Below are 15,235 nucleotides of genomic sequence, written 5' to 3' on the forward strand. Positions count from 1 at the left end.
CTTTCTCTCCGGGTGGCCTTTAATGCTAGAGGGTTGGGGTAGTGCCTGAGGATTATTTAGGAGAATAATCTGAAAGTAGAGAGAAACTTCCATGGCAAAAGAGCAGAACTAGATATTCTGTGAGACATGAAAAATAAATGGCTTCTACCCAAGGGATGGAATCAGACTATTTTCCCCTCCCATACATATTATAATTTACTAATCACTCACACATACATCATTTATATTTTCATTTGTTAACAGCCTCATGGGAAATGTACCTTCTTCCCTTTCTACACATGAGGAAGCTAAGGTTCACAGAGATTAAGGAGTCCCTCTACCCAGTTCTCAGAAAATTCTAGAGGGGACAGAAGCATGGCTCATAAGGTGGTCTTTGCAAAGCTTCTTACGCCTGCTTTGCCCAGATATTTGACGCTGGCTCAGGGAATCTAGGACGCGGCTTTCATCCCTTGTCCCCCATCAATCTCTAAAGCTAAAAGGTGTGGCTCTGCTACTACCCTCATGGTACTAGAAAGAGTGCCCTGGAACCTTCAGCATTAAGTAGTCTAGGTCTAGGGACAGTGCCAATGTTGGTGGTTTTCAAACCAGCTCCTGCTTTGATATCCCTCTTTGTATATGACAAAGTTTCTGAAATGCGGACTTCAAATTGCTGGCTCATTAGGCAAGGAGGGGGCTCCATCTCACCTGCTGGGACCTGTGGCCTAGATGACTCTAGTTAGAACTGAGTTGCCCAGAGCAGCCCTGACTTGGGCTACCAGTGTGAAGGCTTGAGTTCCATTAGCTGATGGGTGTTTCTTTCCAACCAGGCAAGTGGATGTCAGAACTGCCCCAGATGCTATCTTAAATATTCAGCTGCAAGAATTCCAACCAAGTTGGAAAGAAACTTTATTTCATTATACTTCCAGGTCTGGGAATGATGCCAGTGAACAGCTCTCCTTGACAGGTCTCTCATCACTTACAGCTCAAAGGAAAAGAGAAGTTAGCTCCCAAAGCGCAAGGCTGCAGCCCTCCTTGTCAGATGGCAACACCTCCACGGAACAGCTGAGCAAGAGGATGAGTAAAGAGCTGTCTGCCTTATCACCAAAACCCTGCATACTGATGATAATTCCCTGTATGCTTCTTTTCAAAGTCTTGCACAAGGCACTGAGCTAAGGCAAGGGCATAAGAGAGGGATGAAAAATCAGTTTCAGCTGTAGGACAATTCTGATATCTCACTAGTGGTTGACTTAGTGCTGTGTTAAGAAGGAGTCTGAAGCTCGATCTGGATACACCTGGAAAGACCGTTATTTTCAATGGAACATGGGCGCCAGAAGACAGACGGATAGATAGTTCAGAAGTTTGACGCATATATGACATAGGAAGTCACCAAGTCTAAACTTCAGTTTACCCATGTAAAGTTGCTGAGAAGCACAAAGGTTAAATAACTTGCAAAACTTAGATGCTAAGCTAGAAACCACACTTTAAAGCATTGGATTCTAGATTACTGCTCATCATCATATGAATAATTTTCTAGTCCTGTATTTCTAGAATATCATAGATTGCTTGAAATGAGCTAGCAAATTAGTAGACTTCCAAATACTGTGGTAATCCAAAGATACTTATTGTAATGATAATTTTACGTATGTGATGTTCAGCTATTTCCCAGCATCTCTGCACTCACTGAAATCCCAAATCACTAATTTCCATTCATGACTGAGAGTATTAGGCCTTGGCTTGGCTGAAAATCAGCAGATACGCAAAGCAATTCATCTTGCTCTGAGATCCAACCCTGCCTATGGTTTAATCTATTTGTTCCACCAGTGTTGCTTCACTACAAAATGTTAAGTAATATTATCAAAAGAAAGAAGTTGTAAAGGACCCACACAATTTACTCCAACCAACATTCACAAGGCATTCTTGGGAATTGTGTCCAAAATGCAGGAAATGGGGACCACTGGGTCAGAAGGCATTCCTGATAGGAAAGATGGTATTTAATCACATGGATTTTTTTTTCTTACTGTTTTGCAGAATTCTTAATATAGCTAAGGGAAAGTTTAAGAGGACTGAGCTTAGAGTGAGCTTTGGCAAATGGAGGCCAAAGCTCACTCTAAGCTCAGTCCTCTTAAACTTTTCCAAAGCTCACTCATTTCACCCGTTTGATTTGGGTGAAATCATCAACTGGGGACATCATTAGGAGACTAAGACTAGATGCCTCTAGGAAGGCTTTGCAGGATGGTTTTGATCTAGTTATTGAAGAGACTGATTACTTTTTCATGGTGAGTTTTACATTAAAATAAATCTTTTGGGGAGTGAAGATATAGGATAATATCTGGTATTGAAGGCACGGATTTGAAGACCAAATTAACTGAAAGAACTATTTAGTCAATATTTTCTCGCTAAACAAAATTTGTAGAATTGAATAAGATGATAGCAATTGAATCACTCCTTAGCCTGAATTTATACTTGTCTTCATGAAGAATTATCTGCTTGTAACAGAGTTACCTTTTCAGTTATGGTTTGTTTATAATTAAAATTAAACCCACGTTCCATACTGAGTTGAGAGAGGGGCCACAGAGCACAGTAAATAGCAGGGCCAAGATAAGTAAGGATGAAGAAAGAAATGCCACAGATGGATGTGTGCCGACTTTCTGCAAGAGGAAACAGCATACTGTTTTAATTCCCCCTTGCCAAACAGTGTAATGGAGAAACTAAGATTTAGCTGTCCATCTTGAGTTCACCATGAGCAACGGTGAAAGTAAAAGTTAACATGTTTGTGAATACTAACATTCTGTTTCTCTGTTACCAGAGCAGGTGGTCCAGGTACCTTGTGGGGTAAAAGAGATAAAGGTGCCATGGCATGATGATAGAGTGAGAGAAGTTACTGGCCTAGTGTGCGAGGAATGTTCTGAGATCCTAGTGCCACACCATCCAGTAGAGTAGCCACTAAACACGTGGCTAGGGAAGCCTTGGTGAGTGAGTGTGGTGAGTGTGACTGTGCAGCTGAATTGTAAATTTTATTTAATTTTAGCTCATTTAAATTTAAAAACCAATACTCAATTCAGTTATTGGAAAACTTTGATGTATGTTTGGAACAACTTGTGCACATGAATCTACTTTTTTAACTATGAATTTTATGAGATCTAAATACAGATTTCCTGTGAAAATCCAGTATCCAAATTGAGTTGTGTTGTAAATGTAAAACACATGTCATATTTCAAAGACTTAACATGAAAAATTCAATGTAAATATTTTGTTAATAGTTTTGTAGATACATGTTGAAATAATAATTTAGACATAGCAGGTAAAATAATACATATCATTAAAATTAACTGGCCTGTTTCTTTTTACTTTTTTCAGGTGAACTACTAGAAAAATTAAAATCACATACTTAACTTGCATCATATTTCCATTGGACAGCATCGATGTAAAATGAGATCTGCTATATTGTCCCTGTAGTACATTTTTTGTAGTCTTGTTAAAATGTCTTCTACACATTTACATACCTTGTATAATACTAGAAAGTGCATAATACTAGGCAAGCATAGTCAAGAACCCATGTTTAAAAACCTGTTACCATGACCCCTACAGATTCCTTTCCACTTAGCATTGCAATCTTGCTTATTTTTTTATGTCAGATAAGACATCTAGATAAGATGAATAGCTTTTATTCTTCCTTCTAGCAGCCTAACCCCTTCCTTCTCTTTTTTATTGTTACATCTTCATTGTGAATCCATTTATAAAACAGATAGAAGGGGAGATGCAGTGGCTGAACCAGGAGTGGAGGATTCACACACCCATCCAGCTCCACATTGCCCTAGCAGCCATCAATCCTCCCTCAAACTCTGACGAACACAGTTTCTATTTCTGAGCTGGGCCCGCCTCCCCTGCTCACAAGGTCTTGAGAAAGCATGGTAGCCCTGGTGATTCCTACAGCCATTGCAGTTCATGGGCACCCCCAAACTGGCTGCCTGGTTGTTCCTAGTTGTTCATCACCCTCGCCATTGCTTTGGCCACTACAAATCATTCCTGGCAAATGCAAGCAAAGGGCAGCCATGGGACACTGGTGACCTGTCACCTCTCCCAGATGGCCCAGAAGGAACTGGTCTCCTAGGTAAATTGACCCAAATCCTACCAGGCAAATAAATGCTACAGGAATGAGAAGGTGCATCACACAGCAACATAAAGGGGCAACCAATGGGGCATTTTGTGATGGGCTTTTTACTTAGCTCAAACTTCCCAAATGGCGTTATTAATAATTCACCCAACCACCCCAAAATGCCTTTTCAATTTGACTTTAATCATTGTGATGATTGTTAATTCAACTACCTGTGGTCTGACTCCACTTGACAGACTGACAGGCTGATGAAACCATCTTCCCCTATATACTCACTCTCCTTCCACATATGAATGCAGCAACAAGTACATCGACATGCATGAAACACCAAGCACTTGTCAGCTCCTAGCTGGATAAACACCGGCAAGGTCCTTAATATTTTGGCGACTAAATTTCCTCATCTAAAACAGGCAAAAAAAACTTAGTCCCATTAGGGCTGCTGGAAGATTCAATGAATTATTATATCTACATATAAAATGTATTGAGCAGTGCCTGGCACACAGTAAATGCTCAGGACAGATTGAGATGGGGCTGCAGCATTTAGCCGACCCATCTGAAAAGGAGACAATGAACTTCAGGGTATGATACATTCTTGGCTATTCCCCCAGGACAGGGATCTTGCTTTACCCTAAAATGCCTGATTATCAAAGTGTTATGTGTTTGTGCATGAATGCATTTTTAGGCGGGGAGAGCAGAGAGGAGGTTCATAGCTTTCACACTCTTAAAGAGTTCCATGATCCAATAATAGCTTAAGAACTACTGTTTTAGATTTTTTTTTTGTAAACATTTTTTACTGCTTCCATAAAAAGCTGGTTTCTTCTCTCATTCTTACCAACAGGTGCCAGCACTTCGCTCATGTAAAGTGACACTAGTGGGGGAGAGAAGAGGCCAAGGCGAAATGGACATTGACTCTAACGAGCTGACTGTCACTTAATGCACATCCTCTAGAAACCAGACTTCCTCAAAATCGAGCATCGAGGTGTACTGAGGAGTGTGGTGCAGCAGGCAGAGTTAACATGCACACAAGCTCTTCCAGTCAGGCAGAATTCTCAATGTATCCAGCCATCTGGAGCCTCATGGGATCAGAGAGCAGCCTACATCTCTAGAAAGGCATTCAGCTAACAAACAGGTCACTGACCTTGTCAAGTGACCAGGTGTCCCTGATGCATTGTCACCCGCAGTTAGGAAATTCTCCCTCTCCTGCAACGTCAGCCCTACTTCTTTAATAGACAGAGTAGAAGGTCTCTCCCAGACACCCAGTCGCCCTCACCCTGCCTTGAGTCTTCTATAGGCAAAAGCTTTCTAGCTCTTCTGTTTCTTTAACCATTCATCACAGGTCCCATTTAGGATAAAGTAAATTCTATTCTAGAGCCACGTGAAGACCCACAGCATTCTCCTGTGCAAAAGGACATTTTTTAAAAAGGACAACCCAATAAGATTTCTCGTTTGACTATTTCATTTCTTCATAAACCAGATGCTTCATTCTCTTTTCCTCTCTCCATTATTTGAAGTCAAGTGGACTGTAAATAGAAGACATCAAGTGTGCTATGACACTTTCAGGCACATAAGACAGGAAATCACATTTAAAAAAAAGTAACATGATGAATCCTCAAAATCAGGAGACAATCAGGGGAAAAGATCTTAGGCAGAGATAGAAGCCCCAACTTCAGCCCCCACTCTCTGCACCCAAGCCAATGGCATTACCTTTCCTCTCCCCGTTCAGAATGATTATAACTCGTCTGGAATCCTGCTCGGTGCTTGGGTTGCATCTTGCCACATACATTTTTAAGTTTGCAGCTAGAAGGGTCCCTACAGGCAAAGAGTTTCTCGTTCCCCACGCTGCCCCTCCATTGCCTGTTTATAGTACTGCTTTCTTGTTCTTCCTGTTTCTACCCAACGAAATTGAAAATTTCATCACCAGTGTCAGAAAATTAAACCCCAGGGAGCAGAGCAATAGCTCAGAGCATCCCTTTCCTGGCAGAGAGCCAATCCTTGAATATAACTTTGCAAACCCTCTCTGGTTTTTCAGGGGTTTGAAAGGATGCAAAATAGAGTCATTTTGAAGCATGCTTTTTGACTGCTAAAATCTTTCCAATTGCACTTCACTTTATCTTTGCAATTAATTAAAAAACATATTTCAATTTGGAGACAGGTTTCATAAAAGGAAAGGACATGACCTAGCTCAGTTACACATTTTCCAAGCAGAGAACAGTGGCACACGGAGAAGAGATGCTTCATTCCGTGGCTGGGGGTCTGAAGAAGTGTTTGACAGACCATTGTAATAACATCTCTCTTCACAATGCAAACATCAGCAACACAATCAAGCGGCTCCGGGCTCCGTGCCTGCACCTTTTTCTCTCTTCCTAGCAATACACAGGGTTGACTCTTATTATTAATGTAGCTTTAAAAGCATTTTCTCTTGAAATGCATCAACACCCAGGGAAATAAAGCAGAACTCTGCTCCTTACACTAATCCTAACAAGACAACCAATGTCCAAGTATAATGTACAGTCAGCTACAAATCGGATCAGACCCAAGCAAAGCATGCAGTCTTTTGAATTCAGAGTCTCCTACATCATGGGAACCCTTGAATGCCCGCTCCTCCATGTGCTTATTCTAATTCAGTTTTCTCGGCAGACAATAGGACAAAGCTACATTTAGCTCAGGCTGATAATACCGGTGGACAGATGTGTGAGACGGAGGTTTACTCACCAAGCTCCCGTAAGTCCATCTTTCCCAACCACAAATACTGATTCTAAGCTGCTGCCACCACAAAGCGACTTAGAGTCGTCCCCCTGAAGAACAATGTGCTGGAATACCACCAGATGGTTCCTGAGTAAGCTTGTTCATGAAACAGGTTTCCAGTTGAGCCATGTGAACAGAGACCCGCCGCACACCTTTGAATGGTATACACTCCAAGTCCAGAAGAATAAGCATGTAGCTTTGCTTATGTTTATGGAGCTGGAGCCCAGGGATGCTCCGATTGGCAGGAGTCGAGGAAAGATCAGCCAATCAAAGGGCGCCTCCATTTCAGGGAAACTCCTGCTCATTTATTTAGCATCTTCAGAGATCATCGGCTTTTCCAGGAAGAGCTTTTCTCTTAGAGTATCACAAGAGGAAAATAATAACTTCGTTTCTATTTTAGTGTCCTATGCTCTTTTGTCAATAAACACATAGCTCCCCTTCTTGGGACTTCTCAATATATTCCCCACTTTTTCTTATAAAGAACTAAAAAACAAATAAGGACAAGAAGAAAAAGAAAAAGCTGGTGATGGGCTGGAGATAGTTCATATTCATCAGCCTCCACCTTGTTGGGAGAAGGGGGGGAGTGCCTGGGCTCAATAATTACTGATTCTGTTGCCATAGAAACAGACTGGCTGCAGCGAGTTGGATTCGTGTAGAACATCTGCTGCCAGACCCATAATCAACTGCAATCTCATCTCTTCCCCTCTCTCTACTTTTATTTGATTGTGAGTTTGCTTTCTCCTACCTTCTCTTCACACACAGTTTTTGTCCAGAAATGTCATAGAACCACCTCGCAATACCTTGCCATGTACACACAAGGCATGCACACCAGGGGTGCTCACATACCCAGGAATGCAAGCATTCGAGAGCATCCCAGCAGGGGTCCCACTGGGAGGATTTATACTCTAATTCCTACCCAGGATGTAAACAAACATAAACAGCCTCTACCCCTAATTAAAATTACTGCAACTTTTAACCTAGAGAATTAGAGGGGTATCTTTAAAAATATTTGTTGCCTAACAGCCCTGAGAGCTCCGCAAATAAAAGTTAAAGTTTGCAATGGTATTCCTCAGAGGGCACTGCGGTGGTTCCTAGCAAACCTTTGGAATGAAGCGATTACACTGGCGGCTTGTGGAAGATTTTGTAAGTACGGAGTGTTCAGGCCCAGCTCTTTTCTGCATTAGCACCTCATCAAGGCGCCCTGAACACTAGGGATCTCCCTGGATTTCCTCAGCCCATTTTCATCCCCTCAGACTCCTCCTCTGCTTGCTCCAAATTCCCCGGGTTGCATGACTAGAATTAATGTCACCAACTCTGAATGTGCTGCCATCTCTCTCCTTAGCAGCAGGGGTCGCCACTGAGCAGTGAATGGCTGCACATCCTGGTCAGACTCGAGGGGGCTCATAAGGTAGCAATCTCACTCAGGGGTCTGTGGAAGCCCTCAGTTCCACAGAGATTGATGGAAAATGGTAAGTGTCACAGAAGGCACCGATTTGGGCTTATGTTAGAGAGAAAAGAATTACTCTCTGCCCTATCATCATCTGCCTTGGCATCATAACAACCTCAAGGAGAACCTTCTCTTCCTTAAAGGTCTCTGCAAGCCTGGGACCCTCAGCCCGTAATGACCCAGATGAGGCTTCTGAGGAGGCTGGGACCTGCTCTTTGTGTGTTTCTGATTCTTGAAGCCAAGCTGAACTATCCATCTACAACACATCCACTGTCTAAACAGCAACAGTCGCCCTCAGCCTCCTTTCTTCCTAAATGAAGCTCAGTATAAACCCCATATCCATCCAACTCCAAATGCTCAGCTATAGCCCACTGGTGTTTTGTTTTGTTTTGACAGTCTTGCTGGAGTGCAATGGTGTGATCTCGGCTCACTGCAACCTCTTCCTCCCAGGTTCGAGCGATTCTCCTGCCTCAGCCTCCTGAGTAGCTGAGATTACAGGCATGTGCCATCATGCCTGGCTAATTTTTGTATATTTATTAAAGATGGGGTTTCACCATGTTGGACAGGCTGGTCTCGAACTCCTGACCTCAGGTGATCCATCCACCTTGGCCTCCCAAAGTGCTGGGATTACAGGCGGGAGCCACGACGCCTGGCCGCCCATTGGTCTTGATGTTGGATTTGTACCTTCAAGAATATGAATCCTGGTTTTCCATTTTGTCTCTTTATGCCACTAAGTGTAGGAAGAAAGTCTCACCCAGGTACAGCACCCAATGCCAACACTGTCAATCTTTCTCAGCTCTGCCCAGACAACATTCACCCTCAGGGTGGTGGATGGCTCAGGTTTTCTCTACCATCTTTCTGGAACATCTCCTCTAAACTGTCCTGCCTAGTCTCCTCTGCCATGGGGACACCCACCCTTTGCCTTCCCATCCTCTTGAAGGCTGTCCAAATCCTCAGTTTATGCCAAAACCATCATTCCATCCAAGTCTTCCTCAATCAAAATTTAGTAATTTTCTCAACAAATATTTAGCAAGTATCTATGCCAGGCACTTGTGCTAGTGATACAACAAACTGACAAGGTTTCTGCCTTACAACCTGCAGACTCTAATAGAGGAGGCAAAAATATTAAGCATAACTGTGATATGGAGTATAAAAACAGAGCTATGAACTCTGTGTTCTCTTAGCACAAATAATCACTTAGTGAGATCAGGAAAAGCATTTCAGAGAAAGTGACATCAAGCCATGATCTAAAGGAAGAGTAAAAGTTAATAAATTGAGAGTGAGGGGAAGAGTGACCCAAACAAAACACATGTGTGCTAGGAGGCAACATGGCATCTTTGAAAATCTGAAAGAAGCCAAATGTGAATGGATCACAGTGAGAATGACTGGGAGGATGGTGTAAGACCAGACCAGCAGATGCTTAGAGACCAAGTTAAGGAGTCTGGTTCTTATCCTACAAGCAATGACAACGCATTGCAGTGCTCCAATTAAATGACTCCTTGCCCATCCTAACACACCAACATAACCCAAGATATATATTCCTCAGCTGATAGGAATGACAGATTAACAGAATACAAACCTGATTGAAACAATCTATTTCAAGACATCCGTGATTTGTTGGGTTGATCTAGCTAACATTTATTGAGCAATTAATAATCCAGGAATTAATCCAGCAATTAAGAATTAATTCAGCAATTAATAATTCAGGAATTAACCTAGCAGTTCATAATCCAGTGCATTCTAACCACTTTGTCTAGATTAACCAATTTAATTCTCCCAAAAGCCCTGTGAGATGTTATTACACTATTTATACAAATGAGGAAATTGAGGCATAAGGAGGTTAAGCAACTTGACTGAAATAACAACAACAACAAAAAAGTAGCAGAGCCAGGATTTGAATCAAGGGATTCAAGCTCTAGATTCTTTAAGTGTGATCCACAAGGATCACTTACATTAGAAATTCTCATTAAATGCAGATTCCTGGGGTCCAAGTGCATCTCTCCCCAATCAGAATTTCAGGGGGCAGAGTCACGAATATTTTCCCAAGCACTCCAGGAATTCTTACGCATACCACAGTTTAGGAACCACTGCTAAGAGATGTTTTTGTAAAGGAGGAGAAGACTACCTCAAAATTAATCTTCCACATATAAAATGGAAAAAGGCAGTTTTTGGAGAATGGGACAGAGGGTCTCACTATTTCAAGCCATTACAAAAGACCATCTATATGAGAGTAAGATCATCTTTCTTTTGAATGACTGCAAATCCTGGTTGTATCATATAATCCAAAGTTAAAGTGGAGGGTGGGTAGACAGCACAGTCTGGTGCTTGGTAGTTATCCTACTAAGGAGGTTTATGAAGAGAGAGCATGCAAGTTCACAAAGAACACATTCACTAGGTAATACAGATGTTATTAGAACCATCAGCAATAAGGTAGGAAGACTATGTATTATTATTGTTGACACTATGTGAAACGTCATCAGTTTTTTAAGGTAATTTTTATCCTGAAAAACTCATTTTTAAGACAAAATTGCAAGGTAAACAGATAATTTTATTTTAGCCTTCAATCCTTCTCCCCTTCATCTATTTGAAAGCTAGCAAATAAGCTCTTTCGTCCACCTAGCTAGTCATGGTTTTAGTTCTAGAAAATAAGCGACTTGATCGATATTTTCAGAGGGTCCGCTTCAAGAAAAAAATAGCTATAGCATCTTCGAGGAAACTTCCAAAGAATTTTTCCATGGGATCTTGTCCAGTGGTTTTGTTATGGAGATCCCAGACTGGGTGCTCTATTTAGTTAACCTGGACTTTCTGGCGATTTTTTCGCCTTCTAGACTGTGATGAAAAAAGTACATACAAGCTTACAGAGCTGCTGGTGAGCCTCAAAAAGAGGGAAACCTAGATTTTGTCAGCATCATATTTGGATGACTGCTTGTCAAGTTCCCAAGAACTGGCATGAAGTTGTTCTGCATACACCTAATGGACTTGTACTCCACAGGCTCCACATGGATGATAGGTAGCCTATCATCCAGCTTCTGAACACATTCAGATTTACTATGTGCTGTCCACAAAAGGAGAAGGGAATCACAGTATCAAATACTCAGAAAATTCAGAGGGTGGGGTGGGAATCACTGCTGGGCATCTGAATAAAGGTCATAAGAAATCCCTTTCTATTTCGCTCACACGTTACAACCTGTAGTCTTTGTTCTGCTTGGAGCAGGCACTGTCAGTACCATTTATCCCATATTGTCTTGGGGCAGATTCAATCTCATGAAATTTTATTCCTTTCCATAAGCATGATTTATTAAATGTATTATTACTAAATCTGATGTAATTCTTATACATTTGTAATACTTTTTAAATAAATCCACAAATCAAAAAAGAATGTTAGGTGGTATACATGTATTTTTGAATAAAAAATATGGTGACTATTATAGAATAATTTCTAAACTGGCTGTCCAAATTCTCCTTAGTTCACCTATAGGTCTTAACTGAAATGAGCACCATTTATATTGAGCCTTTAAAAGGCAGATGAAGGGATTCCATTTACCGGGCACTAAGAGAGGTGGCACTTATACCCATTCCTTTCATTTTCCAGCTCCTGGTCCCAAACTGGATGCTTCCACTGAGTATCCATTTCATTAGGATTCATGTTCTTTGCTGGCAATGAAGGTGATGGTAATGGTCTCTACAGTTTATGACATGGCTATGCTGCAACCAGTTTTGTTTGATTAATTCATTCTTATGAGGGAGGTCATCACGGTACTTAGCCTCATGAAAATTCCAAACAGTTAGGGTGTATATGCAGTAGGCTCTTCTCCACCTACATCTCAGCCCTCTTATGGAATGCCCTCATACACACACGTGCACATGCATGAGCCCACACACATAAAACACACTGATATCGTTTCCATAACAGCAACAGGCCCAGAGCAGACTGAATCAGACCATATCTCCCAAGGATGTGAGATCAGAAGTGGGGACTCTTCCCCAATGGGTCAGAGGTGTAGCCACTACTGGCTCAGTGAAACTACTTTATTTCATTCAAGAGACTTTGGAGAGATATTTCTCTAGTATTTGGGCTGACCAGTATATAGTTATCTCTAATCATTTTACATGGTGCATTTTTAAGACCAAAACATATGCAAAACCTGAACTGAACATAGTCAGAAGACCTTTTACAGCTCTTTTTATCCTCAAAGGGAGATATCAATAATATTCCATGGAAACATTCCCATACGTAGGCACCTGCATCTCTTTTCCTCATTTTCATGGAGAGATGATCCTGAGCAGAATGTGCAAACCCTGTCATACTGTCACTTTATCTTTTGATCCCAGGATGCTGAGCTCTCTGTGATAAGCCTGGACATCTGTGGAAGCTTAGGAGAGTAACAAAAAATGCAGATGCAGTGCTTACCATGGGCCTATGCTATAAAAGGCCCCATTTCCAAATGGAGAAACGAAGGCTCAAGACATTCAGATAACATGTCTCCAGTTGCCATCTAGTAAAGTGGGACACTCAGGATTCAAACTCAGGTGTCCATCTGTAGAGCACCCTGAGCAGCACACCCCATTGTGGCCTCACAGCTCCCCAGGCAAGCAGCTGGAGCAGGTGGGATTATTCCCAAGCATCCTAAGGCTGAGTTATAAAATATGAGTCATTAATATGAATTTTATTTCCCTGGGCTTTGCTATTTTTTATTACCCACAAAATGCCTAACATGTAAGTGATACCTACGAACAGTAAGAAATAACACCAGGATCCACAAAATGCATACCCATCTATAAACAGATCCCCAACCCATGCATTTCTTCCTGCCTCTTCCAGAGCACCAGGCTTGGAGAGGTGACCATGATTTGCATTCACAGGACTGGAGAGTCAAGGTCTGGAAGTTCTCGGGGCATCACAGACCTAATAAGTGAATGGGCTGACCCAGAAGAGCATGGGCCTGAAGAACAAGGGCCAACATGATGCATCTCTGATCATGCTGAAAGCCTTCAAAGGGATAGTTGGTGAAATTCTGTGTTTATCACTTGCCAATTTGAATTTTCCAAATATACCATGGAAATGAATTCCAGAATTGCAGGCTGATGAAAAATCAAGCCAGAAGGAAAAATGAAAATGCCAAAATTCTCAGCTCAGTCTTGCGAAGCACATCCACTGGCAATATGGTGACAAAAAGCGACTGGGCCAATGGTAGGATATCCTTTAGATGGTGCAAAATGAGAAACAGCTTCTTCGCCATAGGAAAAGGAAAGCTTCATCACATCCTCCTTGGTTTTCAGATCTAATGAATAAGTAAACCTCTTCCAATTCCAAAACACACCCATTTCACATGCAAATAATTCTACCTTTTGAGAAAAAAACTAGTTTCTGATATTCTCATTAGAGGACAAATTTCATTGCAGTGTGCAGAGATTAAACCCACGGCTCACCATGTTTTTTCAAATGGTTAGACATTTCATGCCCTTACTTTTTCTGCTTTTTCTTCTCACACATTCACAGGTATTTTATCAAATGAAAAGGCTCACAGATAACCTATGCATTCCGGTCTCCTGTGACAACAGGGATTACACTACAACAGAAAAGAGTGCATCAGGGATGCGGGGAAGAATATAGGGTCTGATGAGCAAGACAGAAACCAACAAGGTCAAGAACACAAGCAGACTCAGCTTACCCTGGCAAGCAAGGAATAAGAAGAAGAAACTAGAGATGAAGGCAGTCAATTCCAGGGAGGTCATGTTCTGAAGGGGGTGGACAAAGCAGAGAAGCTTAAAGGGGGATCCAAGAGGTCTGTACAGAGCCAGATATGGAACCACAGGGGGAGGGTACCCATAGGCCCAACGAGTCACCATATGAAATTCTAGGGTGAGTCCTGTTTAAACCCAGTTGTTTTAACTTTGGATCTTGGTAGTAAGTTGGCTTTATCAGAAACCAGTCACACAATGAATATCAGCAACAACACATAACCTCTCTAAACAAACCAACTAAGTGTGTGCCTAGTCTTAGTGAACCAGCACTGCCATCACAAAAACAGGATTGCTGTTCTTAAACCCATCTTTCAATAGCAACAGCATGTAAGAGCCAGATCGCTTCAAACTGTTCTCTATCTATGAATACTTCCAATCAAAGGAAGCTTTGAAATGTGAACCATGACCCCTAAGCAAATGATATTTGACAGGTTATTCTCAATCTTCATCAAGAATAAGCTCTATAACCTAATTTGTGGAGAAATTAAATTTAGAAAAAAATATAATTTTATTTTATTGTCCAGTACTTGCCTGCAACTTGAAGCTACTAATTGCAGAAAAGAGTTAATTTGATATTAAAAATAAAAATTGGCCCTGAAGGGCAATAACCAATCCATGTATATACAATGCAAAAATGTATCCCTACCCCCACCAAGTCATCTCAAGCTAAATTTAGAACATGGTTTCCAAAATGCATTGCCTACAATTCTCTCCACACAATGAAAAGCATGAGAACGATGAAGCAAATCTTTGAAACAATCACATACACTGAACCTTGAATAAGTGCTCTTGCTTATGTTTTGTGAGAGTCTATTGTGTTGGACCTCTCAGCTATTCTGAACATACACTGAGAAAACATATTTCACACACAAAAAAAATCCCAGTGGGAAGTGAGGAGTTGGTGCATTTATTCAAGTAATATTTAGGAAGTGCCTGAGATAATGCAATTTAACATGTTGCCCTGTGTTTCCTTCAAGTCTTGGGAACCCAAGAATACAGCCTTAATGTCTTGAAAATAATAAAGTTCCATTTATTACATTTTCTGTTCATGAATTTCATTATATTTAATATCTTTTCCAAGCAGACTCTATTCTGCTCACCTGGAGAGCTTCTATTCATATGATGCTCTCTTAAATAAAGTTCTTCCTCTATGTAATTTTTCCTTTGCATTCTTTCCATACAATATATGTGCTATGGCTATTGCA

At 41.3% G+C, this 15,235-nt stretch overlaps 1 protein-coding gene across 7 annotated transcripts in view; it reads right to left on the bottom strand.

Annotated features, from left to right (window-relative positions):
* ELMO1 (engulfment and cell motility 1) overlaps positions 1–15,235 on the bottom strand; it is a 591,689-nt gene that overhangs the window by 125,257 nt on the left and 451,197 nt on the right. Inside the window, exon 1 of one of the 7 annotated variants that reach the window (XM_014345638.4) lies at positions 6,806–7,032. The exons of the other annotated variants lie outside the window; for them this stretch is intronic. The gene's annotated coding sequence lies outside the window, so the exon portion shown is untranslated. Of the gene's footprint in view, positions 1–6,805; positions 7,033–15,235 lie in introns of those variants that run through there. 7 annotated transcript variants of the gene reach the window in all.

Source organism: Pan paniscus, chromosome 6 (assembly GCF_029289425.2).
Source record: "Pan paniscus chromosome 6, NHGRI_mPanPan1-v2.0_pri, whole genome shotgun sequence".
Lineage (NCBI taxonomy): Eukaryota > Metazoa > Chordata > Mammalia > Primates > Hominidae > Pan > Pan paniscus.